This window comes from Sapajus apella, unplaced genomic scaffold (genome assembly GCF_009761245.1).
Source record: "Sapajus apella isolate SASKATOON/1434 unplaced genomic scaffold, GSC_monkey_1.0 scaffold100, whole genome shotgun sequence".
Lineage (NCBI taxonomy): Eukaryota > Metazoa > Chordata > Mammalia > Primates > Cebidae > Sapajus > Sapajus apella.
The window spans coordinates 1,276,115-1,302,721 of record NW_022437040.1 but is presented as its reverse complement, the minus strand read 5'-3'; positions in this window follow the sequence as shown (position 1 = coordinate 1,302,721).

Sequence of the window (26,607 nt, the reverse complement as noted above, 5' to 3'; positions counted from 1 at the left end):
TTGCAGAAAACCCCTACAATATCTTGAGAGTGAATCCATAAAGGACTAAAAGGATTAGGTGTTGTTTTCATTTTCCCCATCCACAAGCACCACCATGAGTCTGGGGTGGAGGGGCCGCCAGTGGCCCTGCATTGACCTTGCTAATGAACTTGAATTGTGCTCTAACTACAACCAAGGCCCAGCACCTGCAAAGGCATTTCTCCATGGCCGGGAGGGATTCTGGCTTCTGAACGTGTCTCTTCTTGGCTGTGCATTACATTGTTAGCCCTGCACCTTTCTCCTTGGAAACCAATTATACTTATCCAACCTTTAATTGCCTTTAATATTAATTTATTAGATCTTTTTTGGTTGAGGCTTCATTTTAGTGATGATCCCTCTGGATGGACATTTTATCATTAGATTCACTTCCTATTTACAAACCTCTAAGTGCTATTATCCTGAAGGAAAATTAGGTATTTTCACTAATGAAAAGTCATCCCTCAGATTCTTGATTCGGAATCTGAGTGTTTTTAGCCCCCTGTGCAGCTAGCTTCCTAGTCATAGAAGCGTTCAGCAATACTTCTTTTAGGGTGTGCAGTTTGTGTGGTCCTGTCTAGTAAGTCAAAGAGTGAACAGCAGGGGAAAGAGGAGAAATAGCATAAAATAGCAATATCTTCTTGCATTTATTTTTGTCTTGCCGAAAGTTTTAATCTTCCCCCATGTAATACTTCATCAGTGTAGTCATTCTCTCGTTAATTAATTAATTCATTCATTCATTCATCAAATACTTATTGGCACGGACAGTGTGCTCCAGGCTATGTTCTTGTCACTGCGGTGCTGGCAGTGAACAAAATAGGTAATAGCCCTGTCCTCTTGGAGCTTATATTCTAATAGCAGTAGTGAAAACCAACACGTAGGTAATGAGTTGTCAGGTAGTGATAGATGTCATGAAGAAAATAACTCAGGGAAGTTGAGTGCTGAGCAGCAGATAGACCTTCCAGATGATATCCATGGAGGTGATCTCTGAGCAGAAATCTAAATTAAAAATGGAATGAGCCTTGAAAAGATCTGTGGTAAGAGTCTTCCAGATAGAGGGTAAAGCAAATGCAAAAGGCTCGAAGGGAGAAGGAGTAAGGGATGTTCCCAGAATACAAAGAGAAGCGGCACTGAAAGAAAAAGGATAAAGCAATAAGAGGGGATCTCAGAGAGGCAGGAGCAGCAGGCTGTGCAGCCCCAATAGACCTGCCTGGAGCTCAGATTAAGTTCTGCATGAGATGGAATCAGTGCCAGGGTTTTGGGCTGGAGAGTTATATGATCCCTTTTACTTTAAAATATTTGTATACAGGCTGGGTGCTGTGGCTCTTGCCTGTAATCCCAGCAATTTGGGAGGCTGAGGTGGGTGGATCACCTAACATGAGAAGTTCAAGTCCAGCCTGGCCAATATAGCAAAACCCTGTCTCTACTAAAAAATACAAAAATTAGCTGGGCATGGTGGCAGGCACCTGTAATCCCAGCTACTGGGGAGGCTAAGGCAGGGAGAATTGCTTGAACCTAGGAGGTAGAAGTTGCAGTGAACTGAGATTGTGTCACTGTACTCCAGCCTGGGTGACAGAGCAAGACTCTATCCCAAAAATAAATAAATAGGCCAGACGTGGTAGCTCATACCTGTAATCCCAGCATTTTGGGAGTCCAAGGCGGGCAGATCATGAGATCAAGAGATGGAGACCATCCTGGCCAACACAGTGAAACCCGATCTCTACTAAAATATAAAAATTAGCTGGGCATGATGGCACGTACCTGTAGTCCCAGCTACTTGGGAAGCTGAGGCAGGAGAATTATTTGAACCCAGGAGGCGGAGGTTGCAGTGAGCTGGATTGCGCCACTGCACTCCAGCCTGGCGCCTGGAGAAAGAGTGAGACTCTGTCTCAAAAAATAAATAAAATAAATGTATACATATATCTTTAAATGTGTGTGTGTGTATATATATATATATATATATGTGTGTGTGTGTGTGTGTGCGTTTGGATTATATGGACTGCTGTTTGGAGAATAAACTCTAAAGGAAAATAGCAAAAATAAAAACAGACTATGATAGTTATGTAAATAAACTCAGCAGTTGAGACCCTGGAAGCTTTTGTCTTGAAGGCAGTCTGTGAAGTGGATCTCAGCACAGCTTGGCAGCTGCCCACAGTTCAAATGTCACTTCTACCATGAGATCTTGGATAAATTGTTTCAACCTATCTGCACCTCAGTTTCCTCCACTATAAAATGTGAATAAGAATATTGCCTACTTCAAGGGTTGTTGTAAGAGTCAGATGAAAAGATGCACATAAGCCACTTGAAACCACCAGCAGCACGGTAAGAGCCATATCACGGCCTGCTGCTATTGTTTTCTTCTATTGAGGCTAAAAATTTGCACTCATAGTCCCCCTTTTCAAACTGATTAAAAGATTTTGAAATGCAAGAACAATGTCTGTTTCTTCTTAGTAGTTAAAGAGCCAACACAAGATTGCCAATGTCAGGCCTTCAATAGGTGTCTGTTGAACTGAATTATTGTAACTCTGAAACACAGGGATGTAAAAATCAGTATATTCCAGAAGAACCATGAGAATCTGGCAAAGTATCCTTATTTTTCTCTCTGGGTATTTAATTTTTTATCAACTAATCAGCTCCTTGCTCCAGGGTATAAATGAAACAAGCAAGTAAAGAGCTTGATGTGGATGAAATAGCATGCCTCCTCCTCACTCTAGCCTAGAGTAGGAACTCAGACAATATCTGTGCTGCTGACGGCAACATCTGTTGTGACAGGATTTGGAATGCGTGGCACCATGTGTCAACAGCTCCATACCATCACAATAGAAAAGAATGAGTTGTCTACTGCTGACACACACCGAACACAAGACTTTGCTTCTGAGAAGCCCAGTTCAGGTACCTTTGGAACGCGTTTTTTTTTTTTTTTTTTTTTTTTTTTTTTGAGATGACGTCTTGCTTTGTAGCCTAGGCTGGAATGTAGTGGCGCTATCTCTGCTCACTGTAACCTCCGCCTCCTAGGTCAAGTGGTTCTTCTGCCTCAGCCTCCTGAGATTACAGACATGGGCCACCCCGCCGGGCTAACTCTTTTTGTATTTTTAGTAGAGGCAAGGTTTCACCACGTTGGCCAGGCTGCTCTCAAACTCCTGGCCTCAAATGATCTGCCTGCCTCAGACTCCCAATGTGCTGGGATTACAGGTTTGAGTCACTGTGCCTGGTCTGGAACTCTTAACAGGATCAATTAAAGACATTTTAGTTTCTGCTGTTTGGTCAGTTCCTCCCTCCTGTCAAGCCACATTTGTCTCTTTAGTTCCTCTTTTGAATTTCCTTTGGCATCAGAAGATTGAACAATTAGCTATTAGCCCTAATGGGTGGTCAGATCAACACCCTGGCCTCCATCCCAGGCTTAAAAGAAATGCTCTTGTGATGGTTTTAGCCTACTGCTTTATCAGAAGCTGCCCGTTCCCAAAAGTCAAGTCCCCACACTTCGGTGATTCAACCAACACTATGTAAAGGCTACCAAGGTGGTTGTTTTCTGGTGATGCACAAGGCTGTTCAGATCGGCCACTCTTTCATTTACTGTTCTTGGTTATGCACAATGATAATAATCAGTGTCATTAAAGGATTCAAGTTAAGCATTAGCAGTGGACCAAATTCTATGTAACTTAGTAGTTCACAGGGCACTGGAGATATTTGTCCCTGATTTTTTGTTGTTTTTTTCATTGTTATGAACATGCTGTGACATACTTAAGAAGTTGCATCACCCTATCTAATCTAGTAATCAAAGAGTGGCAGCTGTCACAACCACATCACCCTCCCATCTAGTCCTGCTAGACCTGATTTGCTGAAAGAGCAGCACTTCTTTTATACTGATATGATCAGCTTACTAGGATCAGAAGATTTCCTTCTTTGACTTTCTATTTTAAGCCTTTTTAAAAAGGAAAATGAAGGCTATCAATCCATGAGAGTAGCTACTTCTGTCCAGTTAAATATAGTCCTCCTTTTTCATCCAGTATAAACTGGGAGAGAGAAAAAATAACATAAACACCAAAAAATAAGAGTAACAGGGAAATTTCATTTTATGCTAGCGCTTTAATTTTTTTTTTTTTTTAGCAGAGTTGCCTACATATAGTAGAAAGTTCAAATTACAGTAAAATACCCAAGATGATAAAATAATTTAATCCAAGAGCTGAATCTGAAATCTCTAAACTATAAAGCATTGGCTTTTAAAAGACTTCTAATTTTTAAAAATATGAACTTTTTTTTTTAATAAAAAATAAGATTTCACTTACAGACCATGCCACATTCTGTGTTAGACCCAAAGAAGGGACAAAAGCAATATATGTTAGCAAAGCCTGGTTCTCTCTCTAAGCAAAACCTAGATCCCTCTCTAAGCAAAGCCTAGATTCCTAAGTAAAACCTAGATCCTCTCTAAGCAAAGCCTAAATCCCTTTCTAAGCAAAGCCTAGATCCCTCTCTAAGCAAAGCCTAGGTCCCTCTCTAAACAAAGCCTAGATCCCCCTGTAAGCAAAGTCTAGATCCCTCTCTAAGCAAAACCTAGATCCCTCTCTAAGCAAAGCCTGTGTCCCTCTCTAAGCAAACCTAGGTCCCTCTCTAAGCAAAGCATAGGTCCCTCTCTAAGCAAAGTCTAGATCCCTCTCTAAGGAAGGTCTAGATTCCTCTCTAAGCAAAACCTAGATCTCTCTCTAAGCAAAGCCTGTGTCCCTCTCTAAGCAAAGTCTAGGTCCCTCTCTAAGGTCCCTCTAGACTCTTCCTCTTGCCAGCAGATCTCCCACTTGCTGTCACTCAACACCCTGGAGCCGTCCACACTGGATTATTGCTGACAGGTTTATTCATTTTCCTTGCCAAGCACACACAACTCCTGGGAGCTTTCTAAGATGTTCTTCCCAGATCCTCAGGGACTATATGCAAATATGAAGTTCTTGATTTCAAATACAGTAGAGTGAGAGATGGTGTAACTCAGTACGGAATATTATAAATGAAGAAGTTTACAGAGAAAATTGGCTATAGAATGTAGCTAGTTGTCCTAACTGATCGATTCACAGATTTTTTTTTTTAATCAGCTGGCCAAGTATGTAACTCACTTACTGATGGATCCACTTGGTCAAATACTCCTTTTGATATGAATTGATAGTTATTGAGAGACAACTGTGGATTCAGCATAATTGAGGTGAGGTAGAGAATAAAGAAAAATGAAAGACACAGTCCCCTGTTCACAAGGAACATACTTGAAGACTGTTAACACACGAAGCAGCAAGCACAAAGCAGAATGTGATCATGTACTGGAAGCTTCCTGGCACTTTTTGAGGGTGGGCTTTGAGCCCTGGCCAAGAGCAGGAACCTGTAGGATATGCCCTAGGAAAGAGTGGGACGAGGAGGTGGATTCAGTAGGTGGCAAGAACGATTTAGTTATACAGGCTAGTGTGGTTGGAAATAGTCAGTGGTGGGTGGGGGGGTGTATCTTAAATCTCTAAATATTTATGAGATTTAAGACATTGACAACAGAGTGCTTTTAGGGGCCTCCTCTGAAGAAAATGAATAGCCAGAGATAGTTTAATCCACGGGTTAAACAGAGAAGGAGCAAATCAAGAGCCTGAATATTAATTCCTAAAACCGCTATTGTCTCCATGCGGCGTGATTCAAATTATTGCTCCCAGATCAATCTTACCCTTCATTTCCTCATCAGCAAAATTGGGATAACCTCTGGATGCCTCACAAAGCACAGCTGATTAACATTTATGACAAGCAAGGAGTTATATAACAGGTTATGTAAATGCATAATAGCAGCAAGGACTGAAATGTTTTGCCTGTGGCATTTGGATTTGAAAGGAGATCTCAAAATGCAAGAACAAAGCTCCACCAAGTAGGGTAAGAGCTACTAGGGACAGAGGATCCTGAGCAGATGACATACCCTCAGAGCTAACTGTGGGAACACTGAACTCTGCAATGGCACCCGATCACCTTTTATAAACTTTGTGCCAAGTTCTCATAATCAATTCTATATGTGTAATGAAGCCAGAAGACACTAGCTGTGTAAACTCATGAAACCACACAATTGAGATATGTACTAAGACTAATCATATCCATACAATGATATCTTCCCACATCCACCACTGGAGTCATATCACTTATCTTAATCACGTTGACGAAAGCTCATTCATTGGACCTGAAATATCTTTTACTACTATATAGTTTTCAAGTACTGGTATACAGTAGTTGAATATTTATATTTAATAATAAGGAAAAACAAACAAGATTCAATCTGGTAAAAGCCCTGAGAGAGCAAAAGTGGTCATTTGAATTCAAAAGAATCCTTTTTAGCTCAGTGTCCCACTGTGACTCACTGATATTCTGGTTATTATCCCTGTTAACGTCACTTGAAACAAAGAAGGAAAAAGTGTAGCCCAGAGGGAATTCATGACTCAAGGTTGCAATGTGAGACAATCCAAGTTGGAAAGTTCAGGAGTCAGAAATAAGACTGCCTCCTGTTTTTACCATTTCATAGCTACGCAAACTTTCTTCAGTCACAAACCAGTTTTCTTCTTTGAAAAGTAGAGATGCCATATTTCACAGATCCTAATATGCACGTTATTTTTCTCATTGAACTTCTCTGAAATGGGGAAATATCTTAATGATGGATGATGTAGTTTAATTGGCAGCATTTTTCTTGCTTAGTCATAAATGAAATAATGTTGTGTTTAAAATCCATTGATCTTAGGTTTGATAAGAGATGGCAGTAACAACCAGCCTAGGTAAGACAATATCAGTGTACTGCAAACATGAAAAGCAGATATTGGACTAAGGAAATGATTCTAAGCAAAGAAACTCATTTTGTGACTGGTATTTGCTAGGCTGATAAAAAGTTAACTTGTAAAAAAAAAAATAAATCCCTTACAACTTGGTCTAGTCCTAACTTTTGGAATGCATGACTATTTCTGACAATCTTAAAATTCCAGACCAGGAGTAGGCAGTAGACATCGCTGGGTCAGTGCAAACAAAACAGCCAGAAGTTTCGCAGAATGTATCTGAGATGTCTGTTATTTAAATCTGACTTCCATATTAGCTTGTCATCTTGATACATTTGACAAGTGCATGTAAGGATTTTTGACACTAAGGAAGTTTCCAATATACTTTTACTATATAAAAAAAATGTAGAATACATAACTGTGTTGCTAAATTGCTACTGTTTATTTTAAGAAATAAAACATTCATCATCTTAAAATTCTGCACTTCTGTACACTGATTGCTATGTGGTAAGGGTGAGGGTAGCAGCAAATTATAGTCAATTCGGCAGCACAGATAAACTGCAGCTGTTTTTAGTTCTGTTTCTGCACCATCCATAGTGGAATTCAGAATTTACTGAGAGCTGGTTTTTCTCATTTTACTGGCAAAGGAATTGTTGGCTTAATTACCCTCGGGGGTCCTGTGTAAATTATGTCCATAGATCTGGAGAGAGAAGATGGGAGAAAATAAATCTTCAGCATTAAAAAAAAAAAAAAAAAAAAAGCAAAAATCACCTTGGCTGAGTTTGAGTTCTCTCCCCACCCCTTGCCCCCGGGAAGTCTGGATGGGAGATAAGCCCCTTTCAGTCCTGCTGTAAACTTAGTCTTCTCAGACAATGTCTCTCTGCCTGGTGTCTTCATTCCCCATGGGCAAATAGCCTGGTCTTAGAGGGCTGCATTCACCTCTCCTTTCTCCTCCCACCCAGCGGCAAGTTCCCTCTTAAAGAGAACCCTAGGATTCCACACATCACTCTCACTCATTACTGGATGTTGCAGCTACTAGAAGAGCTGTGTGAAAATAGCAGTGCATGAATTTATTAATTTTTTCCTGTGAAAGGACCAGTAACATCATAACATATAACATTCTTTGTCATTTATCTCATTTAGGCCCCTTACCATTACTGATATCATAGACAAGCATTATTAGGATTATTCTCAATTCAATCCCTATAGCCTGAGGAAGAACTGAACTTTGACAAGAGACTTCCCAGGCTGAGGGCGAGCTGGTGTGAAGGCGTAAGAGGTAGCCTCAGTTTCCAACCAAACCCCGGCAGTCTGATCCTGGAGCCCACATTTTTAAACAGTTTTCTCCCGTTTTCCTTCCTGGCATCAGGATTCTGAGTACAAGAGAGAAAAGGAAAACGTAGTAAGAAAAGCAGGGAGGTTGTCAACCCTTCACCACCCTGACCCTGGTCAGCTCAGTTCATAACAAATAACATTATAACAAATGAGATGTTTTGACATGTGTGTCTCTCCTGGAGCTCAGGCTGACACTCAGAGCCCATATTTTACATCTGAAGCCTGGATCCCTTAGCGAAGTGCACTGGAGACATCTGCCCAGGCTGATGTCAGGTTTTAGGAAGTGATTTTCACGGACAGCATGGGAAAGGTAGGCAGAGGCAGTAGCGATCGGGGTATCGCCTCACTGGGTGCCCAGATGCTGCCATAATTCTCAGAAGGAGCTCTGAAGCTTGTCCAAAAGCAATCCCACTATGATAATTATGTGGGAGAGGTTTGCTCTTTGAAAAGAGCTAGCGAGCCTGCTGAGGAATTATGTGGTTAATGTGCTAGAAAATCCTTTATAAAATAGTACTTCCTTTTCCGGCTTTCCAGCCTCCCACACCTGCGGCTCGCCAGTTTCTTATATAAATTCAGTGGCCTCCCTGGCACTGTTGGATTTCATTTCCATTGAAAAGGTGACAAACCACGTTACAGCCACCCACCATCTCCTTGAAACCCACCCAGCTGTCTGGATGCCTCAGTCAGGCTTGGCATTTCCTGCATGGTGCTAAGTTACTAGATGGCTTCTCAGCAATAGCTTCTACCACCAACCCATCATTGATATTGGCCCTTGCTGTAGCTTCTTAATCTTTGTTTCCCTAATGTAATTGAAGCTCTTCTGAGTTCAGCCATCCTGAGCCCTGCACTCTATCTGTAAATGGACTTGAGACAAATACGGAGTTTTCTTTAGCCCAAGCTCCACACAGTTGTGTGTCTGCATGTTGTGTGGGACACTGAAATGCTGATAAAGGGAATAGACAGCAGATGCCAGGAGATTATGTTTCGTCATCCTGGTTTACCACTGTGTGACCTTGAACAAACTGCTTGACCTGTCTGGGTTCTGGGTTCCTCTTGGAGAGTAGAATAGGGTGCTTTATGATTCTATAATTTTAAACACTAGAAGAGTGGGAATTCTCTCTTATCATCTTAGCTGCAAAGTCTTAACCAAGATGCAGTAAAATTCTTAATTAAATACTAAGTGCTGATGCACCAAATCTGAAAGAAGTTAATGTTCTCAGCTAAGAGTGGCACCAATTTTTTAATGGTGGACATCAGAGTAGATACAACATACCACAAAATGATTTAAAAAAAACAAAAACAACAAATGGCTTCATATTTAAAGAAATATGAAGGGGCCACTTGTAAGGACATCATATTGACGACCCAGCTTCCAAAAGTGCAGAGGAGGACAAGTTGGCTGAGAGGTCACCATGTAGGAAAATCAATTTATTCATGTAATTGGGGCAGCACATTCCTGGGAGCTGAGGTGAGCTCAATGGAGCTTTCTAAGTGGGCAAAAATTTGTCAGGACTTCAGACCAAAAATAATCAAGAAGGGAATGAGTAAGAGACAAGTTTCAGGAAGAGTAAAGAGAATACCAAGAAGTCAGTCAAAAAACAGCATAGGATGATCTGAGACTCTGTGAATACCAATCTGAGGGCAGGCCAGCATGGATTTTGGGGGAAGTGAGCCAAGCAGTAAGCTAGAAACAGAATTAGCAAAATGGAATTTGCTAAAGGGTCAGAAGGAGTTGGGCAAGATATTTGCCTGTCTGGGGTCAGGTCCTACGTGTTCACGAAGCAGAGTCCAGGCCAATCTTTAGAAATGATTGCTTTTTAAAGGGTCAGGCTCAGGAAGTCCTATTATAATAGTGACATATAAATACTTTGAATAAATTTTCTATGCAAATGAAAATAGCCTAATATTAGGCTAAATAAATGAATCCGGAATTTTAAAAGATAAAATGACCCAAGACTTTGGTTTTGACAGTTTTAGTGATGGCATGGAAGGGGTGTCTGCACTCCTAACATTTAAGATAACATGATAGCAGCTTTGGAACTTCACAAGTCAACCACTAACGTGACTTCCTAGTGATAGAAAAAGAAAAGAAAAATAGCCCTGACAGATATATCCCATGAAATCCAAGTGCTGAAAATTAAAGAATGTCTGCAAAGTTCCTGTAGGCTCCCATTCTCCTCAAGAAAGCTTTCTTACAGGTGAACAATTTCTGGTTGTTTTGTTTATGAAAACTACCTCCAAGATGCTGAGCTAGGCCAAACCACAAGACTGTTCATGAGCTGAAAGACAAATGAAAATGGTGAGTTGGGCCCCGTGAAGTTTGCCTTTACCTGTGTTTACAATTAAACCAGCAAACACTCAATTCAACAGGCACACATGAGACAGGGAAGGGGTGAGGCTGTCTGTCTTCCTAGTTATTCAAAGAATGTCAGAGCTGGTCTCATAGTTTAAGGAGAGTAAGGAATCCTTCTGTTTACATGAGTCCCAGACGTCTGGGTATTTATTGCATGTTGTAAGGTTCAGCTGCAGAGAGGGTGGGTGCCCTCATGCCCAGCCTCCCTTATTGCCAGCCAAGGAAATCTGCACCATAGTTCCCAACCTCCATGTTCCGTCTTCCCCTTCATAATGGGGTCTACTAAATCTTGCAGTGCCCCAGGCCAGATAGTAGACTACCATGGATGAATTAAATCTGCATTTTTTGAATTAAAGAATTAAATTTGGTCAAGTGCCTGACATTTTTACTGAGACATGATGGCTCCGTTTTGGAATATGAGACTTTCAGGATGTCATGCCCTTGTCAATCTGTGGCACACTTGTCTCAGAGCCACCATGTGTCAGTAAAAATGTAAGGCATTTGACTAAATTTGAAAATTTGTGTTTGTTTAAAATGAAACATTAGATTGTCCCCAGAACACTTTACAAAAATTGGTTTAAAGACCTATGAAGAAACCTGAAATTTCTATCAATTTTTATGGATGCAAGAAAAGAGAAGAAGAGCTGGCATAAAAGACCCTTTTAAACCTGACACTGATTCAGCATTCACTGATGTCAACAAAGGATACCATTGAAGACCCAACAATATCCATAGCAGGACCAGACACCATGGCACACTGTCCAGCCTGCTGGGTTAGGGGTAGGTAGACTTTCCAGAAAATACTGTCATGTTTTAAATATTGGACTAAGCATTGGATACCAGAAGAGCCAACAATTCCTGTTCTCCAGTACTTAAGAGCATGTCCTCGAGCTTATACTCAGTGATTCAGTTGAGAGCAAAACCCATGCTGAGCTTTGAGCTGCCAGAATGAAATGACATGTAAAGGCAAAAGAGGGCACGCTGCTGAAGGCAAGGGTAAGAGAATAGGGCAGGCGTAATAGGGCAACAGCAGCCGCAAAGCCAAAGCACAATATGAGATGCAACCAGTGAGAGAAACAAAGGGCAGCCAGACGATATTTCACAAATTCATTAGGAACAAGACAAAGGAGAATGTAGACCCGCTAATTAGTAGGGAGGGAAAACAAATAACAGATGCATCAGAAAGCTTGAGCTTTTAATACCTATTATGCTCTAGGCTTCACAAAAATGGTTAGCTATCATCAGAAGCTGAATATAAACCACAGTAATGAGGATATGGGGAAAAAAAAGGGAGAAGTTTAAATGGAAGCCAAACAGATTAGTAACTACTTAGTCAAGCTGGATGGCTTCAGATCAGGTCCTGCGAAGAGTCACAGTGCTATGGTAACCAAATTTGCTTATGACATGCAAGTCCCTGTTAAAATTTCTGTTAAAGGAGTGGAAAGATTTCAGGTCCCTGAATCTGAGACAAGCAGGGTCAGTGCTGAGCAAGAGGAAATAGAAGGTGGCTGGAAACAAGAGTGTTGACCATCAGAGGAGAAGCACAGGTATCCCCTGCTGTGTGATAGTCAAGGTGAATTACAGAGTGACAGTCATTCACCCCAGAACAATTCCAAAGCTATGACAACTCAATGAGCCAACGGTGCCACAGATCAACAAGGGCATGGCATCCTGGAAGTCCCATATTCCAAAACAGAGCCACCATGTCTCAGTAAAAATGTCAGGCACTTGACTGAAGAAGGCAGAATTGGGAGGCTCCAAAAGGCCTGGGAAACTACTGAGGCAAAGCTAAGTCAAGGTTCTGTGCCTTCAGTGTTCAGATTAATAATAGCAATTGCTCTTTATTAATATTATTTCAGATTAATAGCTAAAACAGTTTTCATCTTTACTCCATGTCATGCACTAGGCTAAGTGTTTTTAATGCATCTTTGATTTAATTGTCTTAGTAAACTGCTAGATTCTATTATTTCCTATGTTTTATAAGCTCTTAACTCCCTTGAGCCTCAGATCCTTCATGTAACTGATCAGAAGAGGCAGAACCAAAATGGTAAAAGAAAGGGGGGTGGCTGCGTTGATCTGTTTGTTTACTTGCTAACCCTAAGCTGTAAAAATCTATACAACTTCCTTGAGTTGTTAGCTAGAGCAAAGGATGTGACAGTTAATTTATCATATGATTCTTTTCATCCATGTGTAATTCCAGGAATTCTACCAAAATGTCTGCGCTATTTTTTTTTAAAGCCATAGCAGATGTGTTACTTTAACAAGTAAAAATGAGGAGCTCTGCATACTCATCACATCCTTCTCTAACTACCAAATAATGAGGAAGGCAGGAATGGGGGTAACTGGGCTCTGGTGATCCACCCTTGGCTGCAGCTCATGAGCAGGGATGGCCATGGTCCAGCTGGGGTTTCAAAAGGTGGCATCTCCTGGTGAAGTCACCTTTATCTGGGGCAGGGATGACAAAACCTTGCAACTTCCTCACATTTTCTGCATCCGTGGCAAATATTTCCAAATAATCCCAGCAATCTTTCTCGAGGCCAAAATGGGACCCAAGAGTCCTTCTCCACGTTTTGTTTGCAAAAATATCTGCAAGTACTTTATGGAGTAATTCTTCCTGTTATCTAGGTGTCTAAATAGCAGCTACTTGATCTTCCTGTTTTATTTTATTTTTTTTACCATTCATCCAACCAACATTAGAAAATGTTGAGTCTAAACAGACAAACTAGGTGTCTCCACCACCTCTTCCCAATCTTTGGCATGCCGATTGGAATCGTGTTCATGACTACATGAAGTATGCATGAATGTGGATTTAATGTATAATGTTTTCCAAATGTAAAAATCACTGGAACCTCCTATTCTCACAGAGCATGTGCCATCTACAGGGCACTCCAAGGTACGTATTTTTGAAAGGTCAAAAGCACATTCCTGGTTAAGAAACCAGAAGGTTATGATTAATCATACTTAATGTGCTTCATCTTTGGAAGGCATTTAGTACACAGTCAGTCCTGGACTAAGTTCAAGATGGAGCCAAGCAAACAGAAAAGGTGCTCAGAGTTGAGGTCCAGACTGTAGAGTTGGAACTCTCCCAGCTTCCTCTGCTAAAAATAAGGTTTGATTCTCAGACTTGGGCAGAATGGAGCCCACCTGTAGACCGTCAAATGGGTCTATATCTGAAGAGCTGAAAGTCAAAGGTGACCCTACAGATAAACCTACCAGATTCTTACTATCTGAATTGAATTCTCTCAATTTCTCTTTATATGCTCCACACAGTTTCTTCTAGCCATTGAATTTTATGGTAAATTAGGCGGTAGGTTGCAAGTTTCTTTAGCAACGCTCTAGGCTTGACTACACCTATATCTTTCAATACATGTTGGGAAAATTTTAGATACTTCAGCTACATGTATGTAAAATATTTTTAATGGGCTATTTTGCAGGTGGATGTTTACATTCATTGGACTTCAACTTTTATTGTATTAACAGAAGGTGAACTGTCACCAGATAATATATCTTATTTATATATAACTAAGATGTATTATTTGTATATAATATATACATCTTACTATAGTGCTGTATGCACTTGCAGAAATTATGACTGGGGAGGTAGTGAAACCTTGTAAACTGACCATAAAACCAGCATAGAAGGACCCTTAGACTCTAACACTGAGGCTGAAATTTCCCAGAATCTAAACTAGAGGTTGATCCTTGCACCTGGGCTGGGCACATCATGAATGCTTTCAACCACCATTCATTACTCTCCTTCCCTTAATACATATGTATTGAACATATTCTCCATTATGACTAGGGACGCAACAATAAAAACAGAGCATGGTTCCTGCCCTCGCAGAGCTAATGATCAAGTGTGACATCAGTGGGTGGGTTGTGCAGGGGTGGGGAGAGCCTTCCATGGTGCAGCCGTGGAGTTACCAACAGGGTTTATTTATTAAATGGAAGACCATATACTTCAGTCTGGTTAATCACTCAAAACATCAAGAGCATCTTAAACCTTGTGAATGGCACCATCCAGCTTCCAGTTCAGGTTCTTTAGCCAGCAATGTTGCTACAACCTCAAATTTCTATAAACTGTACGTGTTAATGATTTAGATAGATTTAGTTTCATTTAAGCACAGACACATAGAAGTTGTACAGAGACATGTTACCTGTGCACTCACACTTAGTAGGAAAGACTTTCAATGAATGAAGTCTTCTATAGACAGGTCGTACTTAAAATAATAAGAAATGGGGAAAGATCAGAATCATAGCAAATGGAAGGAATAAGAAAGAAAACTAGAGTAGCAATGTATAGTGGGTACCATCAAGAGACATTTTCTCTTGAAGTAAATATGCTTCTAAGAGGGCAGAATTCATCGTAGAAGTTTAAAAGATGATGTTCATTCTGGGTTTATGCACATGTGCACATATCTCTTCATATTTGTGTACATATATCTCACAGAAGAATCTAGAAGATTCATAGATCTTAAGGCTATAGTCAGGCCCTATCTAATATAAACGCAGGTCCACAGGCCTTAGAATAAGCATGAAATCATTATTAACATAAGATTGAGTTCTGGGGACTCTGGCCATTTGTATGTGATTGCCACATGGAATGCCAAGTACACTGAAAGCATTCCATCACTTTAAGTTGCTTCAAAGGAGAATTCACTTTCATAAATAAAAACTTAGAAGATAGGCTTTTAGAATTGATAGAATTTCTCTATCCAATACCTTGAAAAATGGGTAAGCATTTTTTAAAGGTTTTAAGTACTATCTTCTATTTGTTATCACAGCAGTATTCAAATGATGCCTCACACTCTGATTGAGCATGTTCTTCTGAGCTGATAAATTACCAAGGTCATTTTAAAACTTTGGATGAAATGAGTTTTTGTTTAGAAATAGAGTCTGTGTATTTCCGGAAGAAAGGGGCCCTATTCACTACTTATTTCATGCTTGAAAGCCAAGGAAAGTCTCATGGAGATAGCAATTAAGTAAATATGTATGTATGTATATTTCTGATAATATCATTGGTATAGCCCTAATGTAGAGGGTTCTTGGATTATAGTGTATTCAGATATGTACATGTAGGCATACACTATCATATTTCACTTTATTGTATGTACTTACGGGATACAATGCAATATTTTGATATTTGCATACATTGTGGAATGATTAAATCAATCTAATTGACATCACCTCACCTAGGTATCAGTTTTTGAAATGAGAACAGTTAAAATCTATGCTCTTAGCAATTTTTAAGTATATCATACATGATTATTAATTATAGTCACCATGCCATACAGTAAAGCTCCAGAATTCATTTCTCCTGCCTAACTGAAACGTTATATCCTAGACCACGCTTGTCCAACCCACAGCCTACAGAAAGCCCAGAACCGCTTTGAAGGCAGCTGACACAAATTCATAAACTGTCTCTTAAAACATGATGAGTTTTTTTGCAATTTTTTTTTTAGCTCATCAGCTATTGCCAGTGTGCTTTATGAGTTGTCTAAGACAATTATTCTTCCGATGTAGCCCAGGGAAGCATAAAGATTGCACACCACTGCTCTAGACCAGCGTCATTCTAATTCCCCACTCCTCCTGGCCCCTTTTAACCACCATTCTACCCTCTTTTTCTGTGGTTTCAACTTTTTTAGATTCTACCTGTAAGTGAGACCATGCCATATTTGCCTTTCTGTGCCTGGCTTATTTTACTTAATGTCCTCCGAGTTCATCCATGTTGTCACAAATGTAAGAATTTCCCTCTTCTTTAAGGCTGAATAGTATTGGATTTTGCATGTATCCATTTTCTTTATTCATATACGGATGGACACTTAGGTTGATGGGTTCCATTTCTTGCCTATTGTCTAAAATTATGCAATAAACATAAGAATGCAGATAGAACTCTTCCACATACTGATTGCATCTTCGTTGGATATGTGCCCAGCAGTGGATCACACGGGGTCATATGATAGCTCTATTTTTCATTTTTTGAGAAACTTCCATACTGTTCTCCATAATGGCTGTACTAGTTTGCATCCCCACCAACGATGTACAGTGGTTCTCTTTATTCTACATTCTGCCAACATGTGTTGTCTTTTTGATCAAAGCCATTCTAACGAGTGCAAGGGAGTACCTCACTGTGGTTTCCATTTGCATCTCCCTGATGATTAGAGATACTGGCATGTTTTTTCATGTATAGATGATGATGTATTTATAAGTTGCTCAGCTCTTCTAAAAAGTTAAAAACATTAGCTCGATGGACCTGTTAGATTTTTAAATCTGGTTTTCAACCAAGTATCTATGCTTTTCTGCTCAAACTATCACTGCAAAGATATTATAGAATCAAAAATAATAGGCTGTCACATAAAAAACAATGTTCTAATCAAAAATCACAGATTTATTACATAAGCATTTTCCTGAAGATCTCTTTTCTCGAATTAAAACTTGATAAAGTCACATGGAATAACATCACAAGGAATGTTACAAAGGAGTGGGAGGGACTGGCTCTCTCACCTTTCTGGAGACTGACTACTCAGCTTCTTCCAGACACCTCTCGTTGTTATTTAATATGCTGCCCTCTGTCTTCCTTCGCCACCCGCCCATAACCTGCCTGGGTGACCTTACACGCATTGGGTACTGATGGCTCTAAACCAGACCTTATGTCTAGACATGGAGATTCAACTACCTGCTGGACTTCTCCAAGTCAATGGCCAACAGGCATCTCAAGGTCCACCTCATGCCCATTCTGAGCTTGTCACCCACCAGCTCCACCTTCTGCCACTTCCAACTCTTTCACACTCAACAAATGTTTGTTGATTACATGAATTGATGATCTTCAAAAAGTGCTACAAAAGGAATGTCATAAGAAGACAGCATTGGTTTGTGTATGTAATGACACTTAAAGTGGATGAGTCCTTTCTACAGAATGTTGGTCTTTCTCTTCCTGGAAGTCACAGGCTGGGCAACCACTCAGAGCTGGACTTCTAGTCACCTAAGCAAAGAAGGAAGTCCTACCCTTGGACCACAGAAGGCTGCATTAAACTTGCACCACTATTGTTTATAAATCAGCAGCAGCATTTTGGGCTACTCAAGCAAAATGTTACAGTTTTATTACAAGTGAAAACGATCCAGATGTGTTTCTTTGCATAAACATGTGGAAGAGGATTAGTATTTAGTTGATCTTCTTTCACCCCTTCAGTACTCTGATGATGTTGCGCCCTGTTTGAGGCTATGGAGCCAACCTGCTCTTAATTAACAAGGTTGGCTAGGCGCAGTAGTTCACGCCTGTCATTTCAACACTTTGGGAGGCCAAGGTGGGGTCACTGGAGGCCAGGAGTTCAAGACCAGCCTGGACAACATGATGAAACCCTGTCTCTACTAAAAATACAAAAACATTAAGCATGGTGGCACATGCCTGTAGTCCCAGCTACTAGGGAGAATGAGGCAGGAGAACTGCACTTGAACCCAAGAGGTGGAGGGTGCAGTAAGCCAAGATCATGCCACTGCACTCCAGCCTGGGTGGCAGAGCAAGACTCTGACACAAAAAAAACAAAAACAAAAACGAAACAAAAAAAACGGGCTACATAGTTTGAAAATAAAAGTATTAATCATGGTGTTTCATTTAAAGATAATATACACCATGGAATTTATTTGACTCTTCCAAATCAATCCTGTACTTGAGTTCTTCTAAATGATGCTTGGATTCCAGTTAGAGATCTTTACCTTATTATAATATGGCCTGGACCTTAGATGATACACTGGAGGCTCCAGGGCATCTCTAGCAGTGATTGAAGAGCCCATCATTGCCTCCAATAAGTCACAATAGCTCTTTACTGGGAGGAAAATACTGTTGCTTACATAGTTGTTCTCCTCTGGGGCTTGGACAGCTTTGGAGGAAAACACGTAGACAGGGTCAAGCTTCAGTGATGGAATCTCTAGATGTAATCCTAAGAGACTGACACTTCCATGTAATTCTAACTCAAGAAAGAGCTTTCATTTCAGGGAAAGTAGCACATTCATTGACATTTACACAGAGCTTTTTCATTTCATTTTGAAAGGGCTTTTCTATACATTACCTCCTTCAGTCCTCAGAGCAACCAAGATCACACAGTTAGCAACTGGGTGCCATCATATTATAGCCCAGGCCTACAGATGGTCTAACATCATGCAACATTCTTAACCCAACCAGCTCCCCAGATGTGCTTTCAATTTACGGATGCCTGAATTTCCAGTGTTTAAGATAGACACCCCCCCCTTTTTTTTGTAATTGTCATAAAGCGAAAACAGCAGAAATGAATAGGTAAATTCTCCAAGCTTTCTGAGAGTAGATGATACGAAACTGGAAGACCTAAAGAACAAAAGGGATAGACTGTTGGGAGGGCAGAAGGAAGGTGAATGTGAAGGCTGAGAAGGGGGATCCTGGAGCTACAGACACCGTGGCCACCATCACCCTGGATGCTGGTTGCCATTGACATTTAATGCTATGGTGGAAGGCTTCCTGCCAAATAGTATCTACATAACAAGAGGGAAGTCTCAAGCTTCCAGAACTGCCTCTTGAAACTAAGACATTAATATGTTAATCTACTTGCCCTAAATTAGCTGAAGACCACAGGGGTGAGCATACACCCCTCTTAAGAGTCTTCCTGCAGTGCTGACCTGCCTCATTGCTCAATAGATGCCCAGCCCACACTTCTTGTGGTTCTTCCTCTTGTATTTACTGAGTGGGTGATCGGTTCTATGATTGCTCATCCTCCTGAAGTGTGGTTGTGTTATTACATGCAGCAATACTTCTTTAAGATCTTTTATCACCAAATAAGTGAAAAGAGAATGCAGATAATTCACTCATGACTCCTTGTTATGGAAGAGACTTAAAGAAAAAAGAGTTTATTTGGATCTTAAAAGGAAGAATTTGTCATCTAAAACTTTATCATTATTAATGTTAGTTTTATTTTGACACTAGTATTTACCAGGGGTAGCTATCATAGCACAGCCAAGAATGGTAATTGAATGAAGAATTTTTATTTGAGCTATATAAAAAACAGCTCTTATGACTTTTTTTTACAAGTGACCCATAATTACAGTTGTCTGGACAATGTCTTATCAGCCTGAGCGGGATAGTAATAAGCTAGATGTACAATAGCACTTCCTCGTCTACAATTTACAAGTGTATGCTCATTAATGGTAATTTAAATTAGCATTATAGCAAATGTAGTTCATATTACTCTCCTGGGCAGAGTCTAGCAATGCAGACATGTCCTGTATTTCTGCTCTGTAAAATTCAGAGGAGCCTAGTGTGCTCATTTTGGTGGATGGAGATTCTGTTCCTCTTACCACACCAGTATTTGGCTAATAAACTCTTGAGCAGCTGTCATGCAGCAGGAAGGAATCAGAAAATTATCCAAGCTTTCTGGGAGTAGATGGTCATAAGCCGGAAGACATAAAGAATGAAAGGCACAGATTGCTGGGGCAGAAAGAAGGTGAATGTGGGCCAGGCCAGTGGCTCACGCCTGTCATCCCAGCACTTTGGGAGGCGGAGGCCGGCAGATCACTTGAGGTCAGAAGTTTGAGATCAGCCTGGTCAACATGGTGATACCCCACCTCTACTAAAATAAAAATACAAAAATTAGCCAGGCGTGGTGGCAGGTGCCTGTAGTCCTAGCTACTCAGGAGGCTGAAGCAGGAGAATTGCTTGAACACTGGAGGTAGAGGTTGCAGTGAGCCAAGAAAGCGCCACTGCGCTCCAGCCTGGGCAACAGAGTGAGACTCCATTTCAAAAAAAAAAAAAGTGAGTGTGAATGTGAAGCAGTCTTAAATATTAGTCAATTATTTACTAAAGGAAAATGAAACCTACCCCTGCCTTAGTCAGAACACTAAAGAATTTTAATATAAGGATCACAAGTATGTTCTACCCCAGGATCCACATCAGTGGCTCTGAACAGACCCCAAGGCAGTGCCAACATCTTCAGGCTGTGGCTTAGCAAGAATTTAAGAATGTACCTTTGTTCTCAAGAGAATGCCCAAGGCTTGTAGAAGCTGACAGTTTCTGCAGTTGCTCTGACGCCCAGACGGGACATGAGAGGGATGCTCATTGCCTTTCCCAACTCAACATTTCCCCTTCACACACAAATGTTACAGGAAAGGGGTCCCAATCCAGACCCCAAAAGATTGTTCTTGGATCTCAGGCAAGAAAAAATTCAGGGCGAGTCTGCAGTGCAAAGCAAAAGGAAGTTTATTAAGAAAGTAAAGTGGTGAAAAAACAGCTACTCCACAGACAGAGTAGGGCCTTCCCAAAACTAAGAGGAGTGCGAATCCACCCTGGGTACAATGCTTGTTTATATAAAGGATAAAAAAATCAGGGGGAGATGTGCTCTGCTACAAAGGTTTGTGATAAAGTACTAAAGTTCTGGGGTACAAGTGCAGAACATGCAGGTTTGTTACATAGGTATACACATGCCATGGTGGTTTGCTGCACCCATCACCCCATCATCTACATTTGGTATCTCTCCTAATGCTATCCCTCCCATCCCCTTAATTACTACATTTTGCAAGAGTTGATATTATTTTTAAAGCAAAATTAGGAATGCGTTTGTTGTAAAGCTACTGGGATAGTAGGACACTCCCAAGTCTGGGTCTATTTAGGAAACATTATCAGTCTGTTTCCTTAACTATAAACATCTAGAGTCTCCGAATGCCTAACTTTCTGGGAGTGCAGCCCAGCAAGCCCCAGCCTCATTTTCCTAGCCTCACTCAAGATGGCGTTGCTCTGGTTCAAATGCCTCTGACACGTATGCATACATATGATCCAGGAGGACTCTTTCTCTGAGTGTCTGGAAGCCCTCTTTGCTCTGGAGATTAAGAATTCAGGGAAGGGAGAGGAAATAGAAGGAGGAAACCATTCTGAGTTAATGTAAAACTATTACGTATTGATACCTGTTTGCCTACAAAGCTGTGTGAAAACAGTGAGTGCTGAGATGGGTCCACTGAAAGAAGAAAGGTTTCTGAAGTGGCCAATATGGCATGCTATTCACTAATTCTTCTTAAAAACTATTTTCAGTGTCGAATTGGTACTGTTCTTTTATTTTAGATGCAGAATAGAATGGTCACTTTAATGCTGTGTCTTCAAATTACATAGGAGTAAACCAGAGGGTGGACCTACACCTGCAGCTGGTGACTGCTCGTAGTATTTATAATGCAAAACAGCTAATTAAGATGATGGTCAAGTGGTAGTTTTCTGCTGATATTAGCACAGAATATCATGGTTGTGTCTCTCTGTGCTTTCACCCTGTTACAGTACTAGCAAGCTAAAAACCCATGCTTGATTTCAACCCTAGATCTTTCCAAAATAAATGAGCCATATCTTCTAAAGAAATACATTTCAATTGGCATTCACTTGTGGTCACACATCATCTCAATCGAAACTGATATTCCTTTAAAACCATAGTCTCTCAAGTGGGCCCTAGGGAACACCTACATCAGAAACAAGTTGAGACTTTTTTTTTTTTTGAGATGAAATCTCGCTCTGTTGCCCAAGCTGGAGTGCAGTAGTGTGATCTCAACTCACAGCAACCTCCGCCTCCCAGGTTCAAGTGATTCTCCTGTTTCGGCCTCCCAAGTAGCTGGAACTATAGGCGCACACCAGCACACCAGGCTAAGTTTTGTATTTTTAGTAGAGACAGGGTTTCACTGTGTTAGACAAGATGGTCTCGATCCCCTGACCTCGTGATCCACCCCCCTCAGCCTCCCAAAGTGCTGAGATTACAGGCGTGAGCCACTGTGCCCAGCCACAAGTTCAGACATTTTTTAAGGTACAGATAACTTCATTGAACTCTGGACCTACTGGGTGGGATTCCAGACATCTGTATTATAACAGCATCCCCCAGGTGATTTTAATCATGCTCTAAAACAAAGTTGAGTAACTTGACCAAGGTCTTGTAGTATCCTTATGATAAAATAACCTATGATTTTATTAAACCATTCATAGGACAAACAGTTCTAGGAAAGGAAAATAATGTTATGAGACTCAGATATCTGACCACATCCTCCAGTTCCTAACATCACATCCTATTCTGTATCACTCTCTTTAGACTCCAACATCAGCCCCTCCTGCATCTCCCTTAGGCCATTCCGGCCAGCTCATGAGGTACTTACTAAGCCAGGTGCACTCTGCACTTAGCATCCTGATATGCCTGTGAATTCTGCAGGAGGAAGATGTTGGTGGTAAAGTCCACAAGTTCAATTTCTTTTCTCACTTGTATTTTATAAATTTTGAATCAGAATTAATCACCTCTCCTAAAGCTACCTTTTTAGATGTTGTTGAATTGGAAATTCATCCTTTTTACAAAGAAAACACAATATCAATCCTGATGTAGTCAGCACTCCATGGTCCCACAGTCAGTCAGGAGCAAACGGTGCTCAGAGGAGGCCCTGACGCGCTCTGGTGCTCCAGTCTCTCTCACAGTATTGCAGGTGCATTAATGCCTACATCGACCTCTACCTTATGGGAAAAACAATAAGCAGAGAGTTGACTGAGTGCTCAAAGGAGCCTTAAACAAAGGTGGCTGAGAGTGAAGAAAATACACAGCATCTTAAGCCTCAAACATTCCATATTTGCCTAATGGCAATGCAGTGAAAGGTACTCAAGTTCTTTCAAAAGACAGACAACATCTTTGCAACCCTTTCTGTTACCATTAGGTTTGAGAAGTGCTCAAGTGGACAAAGTCTTCTCAGTAAAATTCATTTGTTGCTACTGTAAAACTCCTTCACCACAAATTTGGAAAATCTTTAGTAATATTTTGTTCCCAAGATTTAATTAAAATTTAAGCCACACATCTGTTTGAAAACATATCAGCAGAGATAGAGATGCTTGTCCCTTGGATAATGATTGACAGGGAGGAACAGATTGACTTGGCACATATGTAGAACTCATTAATCTTGTTCAAGTACATTCCGGGGAAACATGGAGTTCTCTCAACAAGCTGTTACCAAAACACCATTTTCATTTGCACAGTTGGAACCCTAACAGTTTAAGTGGAAGTCACAAGTTAAGGGAGGAAGGGAGAGTCTATTGTTGCAAAGTTTTCTGTGATTATATAATCTAATATTGATAGCTGCAGAACACTAGTTAAATTACATCACAGCCTTGCTCCAGTTCTTACAGTCTTAATATCTAAATAGGATATAGCCAATTCTAAGGTCAGTCTTAGATAACACTTGTTAAATATGGATCATTGCCTGCTTATGAATTTTGTATCTCTTTTAGGTATTACATCTTTGTATTTCAAAAGGAAAGTTAATTTATTCACTAGAGACCAGGGAGCCTTCTAAGCTACCTTGGTTTATCATTGGAAGATTAGATACTAAAATGATATAAGAGAAAAAAATTAAAGATGAAGCTATCATCTTCTCAAAAAAAGAGATAAATGAAAATAAAACAAAAATGTAGAGCAGCCCCCACGCCCCCCTCAAGAAGACATCCTCCAAATATTGGCGGGAGAGTTGGGTTGATGGGAATTTTCATAACTTAGCATTTCTGACTTCATTCTTTCTCTGAGTGCTGTCTCTGCAAATTTAAATCCATCTTATTTCAGAATGCTGGGTTTGTAACTAAGAAGAAATAGTGCAGATGGCTAAATTATCCTCACTTGTTCAAAACCGTGACAACTTACCATAATATAGCTGTAAACACCTGAAATTAATTAGAGTACATTTAAATGTGGAGAGTATGATTTACACTAGTGGCTTAAATACAGAGATGTATTTTGATTTCAGGTCATCACTTCTTATTTTACCTAAAAATGTTGATCAAACAGACTTTGTTTTGTCTTTTAATGAAGAAGATTTTTAGGGGACAAGGGGAGGAGCATAGAGCCCAATATTCAGAGCATATACATTTTAGAAGAACAAGAATACAGTTTTCTTAAAATTGTGATTAAAATTTCTAGTGATCCTTATAGGGAGATAGGAAGGTTATACTAACAGTTTTCAAGTATCTATTATAGGGCCGTTAATTTTTTACAAAAGTGCCTTCTGAACTTTACTGTAGGACTTTCAAGAGCTAAAAGTAGGTCTTGTTTAATATCTTTAACTTGGAGTAACTTAAAGGTGAAAAAGCCCAGTGTATGAGTGTCAGAGACACTCCTGTTTGAATCTGGACTTTGCAGCTGTCTGTATGTCCTTGGGGGAATGGCTTAAATCACTTTCACAGAGAGGATAGTCCTCACACATGAGGGAGAAAGAATCAGAGAAAATGGACAAAGGCGCTGTTCAGACAAGAAGATATCTTTTGGGAAACAGTAAGTTAAGGTCAATGTGTGTTGAATCTGAGGTGGTAATGGGCCATCCAGGAAAAGGTAGAAGGCAAGAAGTAGACAATTGAAGTCCAAGAGAGAGCTGGGGCACACAGATATCTACTTGAAAGTCACTAGCAGATAATGTTTGAATTTCTGAAATTGAGATCACTAAAGAAGAGAGTATAAAGAAGACAAAATACTTCTAAGTAAATTCTTGAAAAACTTAAAGATCAATCAACAATAAAGGAAACCAAGAAAGCAAAATCTGGACATAAGAAGAAAATGAAGATACTACCCTGTCCCAGGGTATTTTGAATAGGAGATGATAGACCACAGGATCAAAAGTTTTAGAGTCATTGAAAAAGATACGGACTAGAAAAAAATGCAATTGTATTTGACTCTTCAGCAGCTTTCTCAGTAAAATGGTAGAGAGAGAAGCCAGATTCGAAGAGGTGAGGAGTAGTTTAAAAAAAAAAAAATGGCAGGTACTAAGCCTAGAAAAAACACTTGGAAGAAGTTTAGGGTAAAAGGAGAGGTGAAAATAACAAAATAATCCGAGGCAACTCAGAGAATGTCTTTGAAAGTGGGGAGACCAGAGGATATTTATTGATAGGGACAAGGAGGGCAGAGAGAAAAAGAAATTGATCGAGCAAGTTTCCAGTGAACCTAGGAGGAATAAGATGAGGAGCACACAGAGTTGGGTTAACCTTGAAAAAGAGAATCTTCTTCCTCTGAGCCAGAGGGAGAAAGGATAAAGGGAGATAGGGATAAATCTTATGATGGCTTACTAAATTGAAAATATGGACCTCATGCTCCAACTCAATTTCTCTTTCCTCACTTATCTGTAGTTCTACGCCTGTCTTCCCCCACTTAGTAGATATCAAGTCAAATCCTGTCTTAGAGAAGAAAAGGATGGATTCAATTCTAAGAAACAGTTCACTTCAGGCCACTGAGGTATTTCTTAGAATGAATCAAGAGGTCATCCTGATATATTATTATGGTCTAAAAGAATTGGTGCACTTTGAAAAAGAAAGCAGCTTAATCCTTTTCCCTAGTAGGATTAGGCATAATGTAGACTATTTAATACTTGGAGAGACCTTTAAGGATCTTCTTTATAAACAGGATAATGTTAAATCTGTCTATGCAAATATAATGAATTAATTAGATTAATACCTCATAGCTTCAAGTAAAGAAAAAAAATGTATTTTCCATCATTAAAATCCCATTACATCAGCCTTAGTATATGTATGGAGGGATCTTATTTTACCTCCTGTTTTAATCACCTCTTTTTACCCCATTGGAAAGACAGGAACCCCTTCCCCAGAGTTGTAGAGAAGTCTAAGCACACAATACCCAATACTGGCAGATGAAATCAACAGCACTTTCCTAGTCTCATGGACTCATAGCCTGGGAGAGGAGAACATATCAGAATACACAGACACAGCATGACTGTACTTGGGAACAGAATGAACACCTACAGCTATGGAAGTCAGAACTTATAGTATCAAAAGGGTGAGACTGGGCTGGGCATGGTGGCTCACGCCTGTAATCCCAGCACTTTTGGAGGCCAAGGCAGGCGGATCACAAGGTAACAAATGTAACCATGAAGCAGGGTCCCTGGAAGAGAGTTTTATGAGGGTGCAGACAGGGACAGAAACACACCAGTTATTTTAACAGAGAGTATTTAATACAAGGAAGTATTTACTGAAAGCATAAAGGTGAATTCTTAATAATCACAGAGGACAAAGGAGCTGCATGAAGCAGCTCAGGGTGGAGGATCTATGGGCATTTGCTGGGATTATTAAAATGCAGAAGATGACAGGACCCTGTGGACAGGAAGCACACCTCTGAAGAGGGGGCTTCA